We start from the raw sequence: 10,552 nt of genomic DNA on the forward strand, positions 1-10,552 counted from the left end.
TTTTGTACCTTTTGAATCTGCATATGTAAACACAGTGACACTGTCCTCAAGGTTCTTTCCAACAACCTAAAGATTTTCAGAATGATTTTGTGTAGTGTAGCATTACATATCTTTCTGTCAATATGCAGGTGATTATTTGCAAGTGTTGTATAATGTAATCCATAAACAAAAAAAAAAATGCGTTAGAGAGGTAAAGAGTATTGCCAGTTATTCATGGCCGTGTTCCCACAGTAGGTGAGCATGTGAAAAAATCACGAATCATACAGTGCCTTATTTGGTTTGTGAAACATTGAGTTTTAAAGTGTTATATCAGTCTAAATTCAATACATACTTATACAGCTATTGTATCTGTTCTTTTCAACTAGAATGCATTGGATCTCAGTTACAAATGAAAATGTCCAATATATTCCAGTGCTGTCTTCATTTCTAAATTTTTCTTCACAATATATTACCTTGTCACCTGAAAATAGGAAAGGAGATAATCTTCATATATAAACTACAGCAATTTTATTTAAAAAAAGAGTTCTCTCAAACTATTTGGGAGGAAAGGGCAGAGATAATCTTATTAGTGTTAGCAGGAATTTAAACATAAAGGGTGCCAGATTGTTCTACCTATGTGTAATCTATCTTCTTCGAAGTTGTTGACCTTTGCAAAGGGCACTTTTTCTAACAGTTGCCTAACATCATGGGAAATTCTCTGTAAATAACTATGTGCTCCAAACAATCAGGGTTAGCAAGATATTTTATTTCTGTTGCCTAATATACAAACCTTAAAATTTTTAAATTCTTTCATTTGCACTTCAAATTTCCTATTTTAATTCATTTAAGGAACTATGCTTATTTTGTTTTCTTCACTATACACAAAAAGTTATGCATTAATTCATCATTCAAGTACATACATCTATAAAACTTTGTAAGTAGATCCTTAAAAATTAGCTCTCTGCATCTAGTTGATGTTTCTATGGAATAAACACCCTTTAGATAAAAAATAATTCTCAACAACAACATTTAGGAATATGCATGATAGAATATTTAATGTCTGATTATTTTCATAGTATTTTAATTCTAAACATGATAGCTACTGATAAATATTATTTTATTTTAAAATAATATGGTTTATATTTTTTGTGCACTTTGCTTTCAGTGGAGTTAGAAGCAATGCATTTCTGTGAATCAGTTGTGAATATCTTCATTTCAAAATAAAGTACTATTTCATTCTGTATTGCTTTTATTGTTTTGCATTGTTTTGTTTGTCTCTGTGTTTTTCAATATTTTTGTTCTTTTATCTTTAAAATAAAAGATTAAAAACAATGAAATAAAAATAAAAATAAATTACTATTTCAAATACATATAAGAGAAAGAATAGGCATGAAATTGTACTCTCATTACCTGCACTGCATATGTGTTCCTAATTTGCCTCCATTCTATTGACTAATAAAATCCATTCTATTACCTGTGTGCTTGAAATGAGTACCCATCTTTTGGGTGCATACCAATGCCCCTTGGAGAGGATCTTTTAAATTCTCTGCAGTTTCTTACAACGATGACCATGTCTCCTATTGACTATAGTGGCAGTTTTCCAATTCTCAAACAAATAATTCTTATATTAATTATTACACTCTGTTTATAACTTGTATCTAATATTTACTACCAAAATTAAGGGTTAAATATCGTCCAGCTTTCAAAGTAATGGAATGACAGGTGACAATTTCTTCCTGGGAAGAATCTAAGTAGCAGCAAAAATTTTATTTTTTAAACTACGAGCCCAGAGGTCCTGTAAAAAAATAGTAGCTTCTTTTCAATTGTACTTCATAGCAACTTGCACTTCAATTGTACTTCATAGCAACTTTTGTGATAACTAATGTCTATGTCCCTGTTAGCTGTAATTTGTGTGAGAGCCTGATATAAGGGAATACCTGTTCCTAGCCTGATATAAGCATTAAAGTCATTTGAGAAATGTTTTTCAGTAACAGAATGGCCTAAAAATAGTGAGTGTATGTTAAATTATATACACATTTAATATTTATCCACAGAAGTATAAACAATTTGATGAAGGAATATGATCAGGGAAAGGATTAAATTCATTTATTTGTTTTTCTAGAAAACATTACACTAACAATCAAGAATTATGTTAATGGGGCTGGGGATTTAGTTCAGCAGCACAGCGCCTGCCTGGCAAGAGCAAGGTTGTGAGTTCGATTCCTGGAAGTGGAAAATAAATAAATAAATACAGAAATAAAAGAGTTATATTAATTTGATGTAAAATGAAGTAAGTTGAAAGGGTGATCTAGCTTTTTGTTCTTCTATTGAGATAATTTCAAAAAAGCTAGAAATATTAACTGCCACAATTACAAACTTTTGAAGGGAGTAATCAAAATGTGTCAAATTAGTAGAGTTAAATTTATTTCTATTATTTATTATAATTTTTAACTTTTTATCAAATATTTTGAGAGCAGAGAGATTTCATTGTGCCATTCTGTATGTTTTAGAGATTAATAAATGAGCCCACGTAATGTGACAACTTACACAAAGCTCGTCACCCATCCACATGCACCAACCACTTCAATATTGATTGTTACCATTTAATGTTTATATTTTTAAAATTCTTGAGAGGATTTGATAATTGCTGGTTGAGAATCATGTTGAAAACAAATAAATGAAGAACAATTTCTCCAATATGAATCATATATAACTAAGTACAAAAATAATAATCTGGTACACATATTATTCTAATCTATTATAATGGTATATATACAAATCCAAAAATATTACAGATGAGTTTAATATAAATAAGAATCCATATTTATGAAACATAACTACAAATATTTTCTCTTCATAGAATGAAAAAAGTTTACTAGCAAAGTGATTGACCTCACACAGGCACACATATTTAGGAGGTAGCAGTTATTGGGATTTATGTTTGATTAAAGCAGATAGTGTTAAGGTGAGAGCAGACAGGATTGTGAGACTCTCAAAACATTAAATTAAGAAGATACTGTTCCTCTGTCTGAGTGCTTTCAAAGTGACTGTCTCTCCCATTTTTCTTCCAATAACTATCAAGATACCTAAAAAAGAAAACTATAGGAGCATTTTTGAATTGCAGATGTGCAACAATTATTGTAACTCAGTCTATTTCTCACTTAGGTCTAAAAGTATTTGCTTTATATTTCATTATATCATCCTACTGAATTGATTTTTATTGACATATGATGAGCTTCTTTGCCTATTTTTATAGTTTTTATAAAGTTTTTTTATTTCATATGAGTGTGGCTGCTCTTACCTTTAATTGTTTGTCTTTTTTCAAGACATATATATATATTTTATATATATATATATCTTTACCACTGAAGTTATTTCCTGGTAAGTAATACGGAGGTGGACTCTTTTTCTTAGAAAATCCAGTTTCAGTCTCTTGTCTTTTTTTTGTTTTTTTTTTTTTCTTTGGTTTTTCTCCGGTACCGGGAACCGAACTCACGACCTTGCGCTTGCCAGGCAGGCGCTTTTGCCGCTGAGCTAAATCCCCAGCCCCTCTCTTGTCTTTTGACTGATGAATTTCATCCATTTTATTCAACATTCTCATTAAAAGTTAACAAATTCTTACCGTTCTGGTGATTGTTCTTTGTATTAGTTCTATCTCACCTTTGTCTTTCTACTTTAGCAGTGTTCTGTCATGACAATGCTTGATTCTCATTCTCATTTGTGTTTTTGATCTTATAGTGAGTTATTTTATTCATTTATTTTAATAATGATAATTTTCCACCCATTTGACTTTAGTGTAGGTCTCTCTGAAGCTTTTCTTCTAGGATCAGTTTGGTAATTCCTCAATTTCTCCTCGTTCAAATACTTTATTGGATAGAGCTCAGCAGCACAAGGTCCTGAGTTCAATGCCAAGTACCAAAAAAAAAAAAAAAAAAATCAAATATTGTATTTCTACTTTATTTTTGAAGGGTAGTTTTGCTGTTTATATTATTCATACCTGGTTTTACCCCTTTCTGTACTTAGGTTAGATCATTTTCATTTTCTTCTGGCTTATAGTTTCTGCTGAGAAACCTGCTACCGCTCTTTCAGAGGTTGTTTGTATGTAACTTGTTGCTTTTCTTTTGCTACTTTTAGAATTATATCTTTAAGTTACTGTTTAGAAGTATTGACTATATGCTCTGGAAAAACTGTGCTTTTTGTTTTGTTCTTAATGGTATTTTTTTAGTAAGTTGGATCTAGGTGTCTATATGTCTTTAAAGAACCGGGAACTTTCTGGTTACTATCTCATCAAATACACATTTTCATGACTTTGCCCATTTATTCTCTTTCTGGATTTCTCATCATGTGAATATTTGTTTGCTTAGTGATATCTAGATTATTAGGCTTTCTTCATTCTTTTAACCCTACTTCTTTTCATCCCTTTCCTCCTCCTCCTTTCTATTTCTTCTCCTTCTTTCCCAGTGAATTGTTTCAGAAGAGCCACAACCAAAATCAGACATTATTTCTTCTGCTGCATCTAGTTGACTGTGGAGGCTCTCCATTGTGTTATTCATTTTATTGACTGCAATTTTCAGCTTGGAAATTTCTTAGGTTCTTTTTATGATTTCTGTCTCTGTAGAATTTCTCATTGACAACATGAATTTTTCTCCTTTTATTGTGTTTTCTGTCATCTATTTTGTCTCAATGAGTTTCTATAGGAAAATTATTTTCAATTATATCTCAGGAATTTTAAATTTCCTTCACATTGGGTTTTTTTAATATCCAAAAATTGTGTGCCTTTATAAATGTCATATATATATATATATATATATATATATATATATATATCCACACACAAAATCATTGACTGAACACTTGTTGTTACCCTAAACCAATTTGAAAGTTTCATTTATATGATCTGGACGATATATGAGAGAAACAATAGCATTATTTATTTTTCATTTTAAAGAATGTATGAAATGGCAATTTCATACATTTTGAATTTAATAATGGTATTGTTTAGCTTTCATAAAAGAAATTATCAAATGGAAAACTATGATACCTAAATATTTAAATAAAATAAATTTTTATGAATTACTTCTTTTTAAAAGCCAAATTATTACTCACTTTGATATATGCATTAATAATTTATTCATTTGAAATAGAAATAATGTTAAACTCTGAGAATTTGGATTCCAAATTTATTACGCTTATTCAAAATAGTATTATAAAAGCTATATTTTTAGCCCTCAAGTATGAAATTTCAAATACCAAATATAATATTTCATTAATTTAGAACTACTTTAAACTGATTAGAAGCACATTCTCATAAAATAGCACTATTGAATTCATATACATATTGGAATTCTATATATATTCTCTGTATATATTAGAATTCTAAAATATATGGTAAGTTTAATATTTATTATATGCTATAAATATATATAAATTTTGGTTATATTTTTGGTGTGAAATGGTGAGAATACATACAATAGAATGCAACATATATTTTAATCCAATGTCTTGAAATCACTTGCTGTATCTATATATATATCAGGAATGTCAAAATTGAACCACACTATACATCAAAAGTAGCTAGAAGACACCTGAAGAACATTTCTTTTCACAATAGCAGAAAGAACAAGTTTCTAATAAGTACATGAAATATTCTCCAGCATAGACATAGACCACAGATTAAGCATTAGTAAATTAATAAAAAAATGAAGTCTCACCATATATCTTTTCCAACTGCAAAAGAATAAAACTAGAAATCAATAAAATGAAAACAATAGAAAATACACAAATATATAGGAATTGATAGAATGTTATTTTGAATGACCAGTTGAGAGGAAATTTAAAAATATTAAACATAGTCTGAAAAAATACAAAAGTGGTATAAAAAGGAAGATTTATACAAATAAATGCAAATTTCAAAAAGCAAAATTTTGGAATAAACAATGAACCTCCAAGATATACTAAAGCAAGAAGGAATTAAAATGAAAATTGTTTAAAAAATCATAGAAATAATAAAGATCAGAATGTAAATGAATTCAACCCCCAAAATATCAAAAAAATAAATAAAACCAAAAATTTTTTTAAGGATACATCTAGCAAACCTTTTCCTACAGAAAATAAGAAAAAAATAGAAGACACAGATAAATAAATTCAGAGCTGAAAAAGGAGACATTACAAAGAATACCACAGGATTTTTTGTTTTGCTTTTCTTTCTTTTTTTTTTTTTTTTGTTTTTGTCTTTTTTTGTCTTTTCTTCCTGTACCAGGAATCGAACTCACGACCTTGCACTTGCCAGGCAGGTGCTTTGCCACTGAGCTAAATCCCCAGCCCCTACCACAGGATTTGAAAGGATTGGAAGACTCTATAATGAATAAACTACATGCTAACATGAGGGAGATCTTAGAAGAAACAAATAGTTCTAGCCACAAATAGCCTACCAAGATTAAATTAAAATAAAATAGAAAATTTGAACAGACTACTAACAGGTAATGAGATTGAAGGATTAACCACAAATCTGTTATCAAAGGGGGAAAAGGAACTAAGGACTTTATAGCCAAATTTTATAAAATATTTTTAAGAAGATAATTTTAATTCTTCTTACAATTTTTGAAAGAATTTAAAAGCATAGAGTATAATATTTTTACAAGGCTGGTGTTACCATAATGCCAATATAAGGGCCAATATTTCTGATAGCCATAACTACAAATATTACAAACAAAATTATAGAAAAAGAAATATAACAGTATGTCAAATAGGTCATACACTGTGATCAAGTGAAATTCATTTGGGGGTAAAGATCTATTATTTGCAAATTAATATTATTTGCAAATTAGTAAACACAATATATCATAAATACAGACTAAAGAACTACATGACCATTTCCATTTCAAAAGATATAGAAAAGGTTTTTAATAAAATTCAACATCTCACATGATAAATACTCTAAAATGAAGCATAAAAATTTTCAAAAATAATAAGGCTGTTATTAAAACTTTGCAGCAAATATACTGAATAAGAAAAAGATGAAAATACTTCCTCTAACATTTCAAACAGGAGACATGTGTACACATTCACATCTCTTATCTAGTACAACATTGGGTATCAGCATGAATTGTTAGATAAGGGAAAATAGCAAAAGAATGCAAATAGGAAAGAAGGACATAAAATCACCTATATTTACGGAGAACATAATGTTATACATAGAAAAACCTAAATCGACCTTCAAAACTCTGTTAAAACAGATAAGTGAATCTAAAGAGTTGCAGGACACATAGTCAAACTATAAAACACAGTAGTGTTTTTATACACCAATGAAGAACCTGCTGAAAATGAAAACAAAGCAATCTCATTCATAAAACCTAACAAGTATCAGAATAAATTTAACAAAGTGAATAAAAGACTACTGAAAAACTCTCTACAAGGAATATCACAAAACATTGATGAAAGAAAGTACTGTATAGAAGACACAAAGAAATGGGAAGATATCCCACGGGTATTGGTCAGAGGAATTAATATTTTAAAACATATATAGCTCAAAGCTCTGTATAAATTCAATGTACTTTCCATAAAAGTATTAACTGTATTAGTAATCAAAAGTTAAAATTTATGTAGAACTACACAATGTCCATACTAGGCAAGAAAATTTGAGGGAAGAAATCTACAGACATCAAAATACCTGACTTTAGAACATACTACAAGCCTATTGCAGCCAAAATGCCATAGCAATTGCATAAGAACTGATACATAGACCCATGAAACAGAATAAAAGACTCCAAAATGAATCCATATAAACAAGTAAATCAACCTTTGACAAAGGCAGAAAAAGTGTATCAGAGAAGGAACAATCTCTTGTACAAATGATGCTGGCAGTATTGGACATATATATATATATATACATACAGGAGGAGAGTAGATATCTAACTCTAACCACACACACACACAAAAAAAAAAACACTTCAGAAATCTGAACATAAATCTTGAAGTGATTGAAGTGATGATATTACTGCAAGAAAATTTGAGAAGCAATTAAACCCACTGGTATACTAAAGTATATTATAGATATAATGCAAGACAACAAAACTAAAATTGACAAATGGGATTATAGTGAACTGAGAAGCTTTTGCATGGCAAAGGACACAACCATTATTGTAAAGACAACATGTAGAGTGGAAAAATATTTTTCAACTATTATACTGCAAGAGAATGATTCACAGAATATGTAATGAACACCAAAGAGTTAAAAGTAAGAAACCAGTAATCCAAAGATATATGGGCTAACGATTTAGATAGACATTTAACAAAGAAAACATAAAAATAACCAAGAAATTTCCAAGATGTAGCTATTACAGACTGTGCACCTACAGCGGTATTCATGTGTCACTGTAGCAGGATGCTTTCAATACTTTCTAGAATATATCAAGAAGGGGAAGAGCTGTGTCAAATGGAACCTCTAGTTTTAGATTTCTGAGGAATTTCCACATCAATTTCCACAGTGGTTGCACCAGTCTGTACTCCCACCACCAGTGGAGAGGGGTTCCTTTATCTCCACATCCTTGCCCTCATTTATATGTGTTGATTTCTTGGTAATAGCCATTATATCTGGAGTGAGACTGAATCTCAGTGTAGCTTTAATTCACATCTTTTAAATGACTGGTGATGATGAACATTTTTCCTATATTTATTTGCCATCTATTCTTCTTTGTCTGAGAACTATGTTAATTTCAGATGCCCATTTTGAACTGGATTATTAAATTTGGGTGGTATGAGTTTTTGAGATCTTTATATATTCTAGATGTTACTCATTTGTTGAGGAACAGCTGGCAAAAATTTCCCTACTCTGTGGGTTGTCTGTTCACTTTGTATGTGATTTCTTTTGCTATGCAAAAGCCTTTTGAATAGGATGAGATCCCAGTTGTTGATTCCTTGAAATATTTTCTGTGCCATCATGGTTTTGTTAATAAAGTCTTTGCCTACACCTATGTCTTCAAGAGTTCTACCTATTCTCTCTTCCAGAAGATTTAGTGTATCTTCTTTAATATTTAGAACATTGATCTGTTTTAGTTCGTGCATGGTGATAGACATGGGTCTAGTTTTAATCTTCAGCATCTTAAAAACCAGTTTTTGCTGCGCCATTTATTAAAAAGGCTATCTTTCTTTCAGTGGAGATATTTGGCCCCTTCATAAAAAATAAAGATGGTTGAGTGAGTTTGGAGTTGTTTCTGCAATCTTCTAATCTCTTCCATTGGTCTTCATGTCTGCTTTTTTTTTGCCAGTATGATGCTGTTTTATCAGAGCAGCACTGTATTATAATTTTGAATCAGGAGATATGATGCCCCTGTCTTGTCTTTGTTGCTCAGCACACCCATGTTTATTACAACTCAGTTTGTAATACCTAAATCTTGGAAAAGCACCAAATGTGCATCATCTGATCAATGGATAAAGAAGATGTGCTTTTTGTAATACAATGGAATACTACTCAGCCATCACAAGGATAAATTTATGACATTTCAGGGAAAATGAATACACCTTGAGACCATACTCTTAAGTGAAATATATCAGACACATATGTAAATATTGTATTGTTTATCTAGTATGAGAAAGTGAAAGTCAAGCTAAGGACCAAAATATGTAATAGATATTGTGAAATATGAAGAAAATATTCAGATGGGAAGGGGAACTAAGAAAGGGTTAAGGGCAGATGAAAGAAAACAAAAGAATAAATGAGAAAAGAAGAAAATAATTAAAACAAAGCTTTTGTAAATAAGGAGAGGAAGAGTTGTTGAAGGAAGGAGAGGGGATGGGAGAAAAAGAAGAACCAAGATCATGTACCTGAGCATATTCCCTGTGATGAGCGTTATCGTTATGTATGTCTAAATTGCATCAATAAACAATTAATTAAAAAATTAAAAAATGAAATTAAAAAAACAACAAGTATATGAAAAATTCTCAGTGTTAGTTATTATTAGGGAAATAAAAATCAAACCACCAATGAGATAGCATCTCATCCAAGTTAGAATGACTATTGTCAAAAAGTAAAAACAAAATAGCAAATATTGGCAAAGGTGTGAGAAAAGGCAACTTTTCCATCCTACAATGGGAGGGCGAATTTGTACAGTACACATAGAAAACAACATATGGATTCAAAAACCTAAAAATAAAATTAGGATATGATCTAGTAACTCATCTACATGCAAATTATAAAATCATTCCATCTAAAAGATATACAAACTCATTTTTTGCTGCAGTTTTCATAATAGCCAATATATGGAATCAACAAAGGTGCCATTAACAGATAAGTAGTCTCATATCATTATAAGTATAATGTAAAATTCTGTTATATCACTAGACAATGTTTTCATGCACTGGCTAATTCCCTTTTTGTTCATCCAGAGTCTGAGAATATTGTATAGCAGCTGGAAACACCTTCAATTATTACTGCATAGTTATGTTTAGCTATGCTATTTGTCATCAGTAACCTGTCTTCCTAATATTGCTTTTTACTCTACCTGAGAGATAGCACTTACTGTCTGTAGGTTTGCTAACTTTTCAAACACTCTGGTAGCCTCTCTCTTTGAACATT

The sequence above is a fragment of the Chinchilla lanigera genome, unplaced genomic scaffold (assembly GCF_000276665.1).
Source record: "Chinchilla lanigera isolate Chin_1 unplaced genomic scaffold, ChiLan1.0 scaffold00034, whole genome shotgun sequence".
Taxonomy (NCBI): domain Eukaryota; kingdom Metazoa; phylum Chordata; class Mammalia; order Rodentia; family Chinchillidae; genus Chinchilla; species Chinchilla lanigera.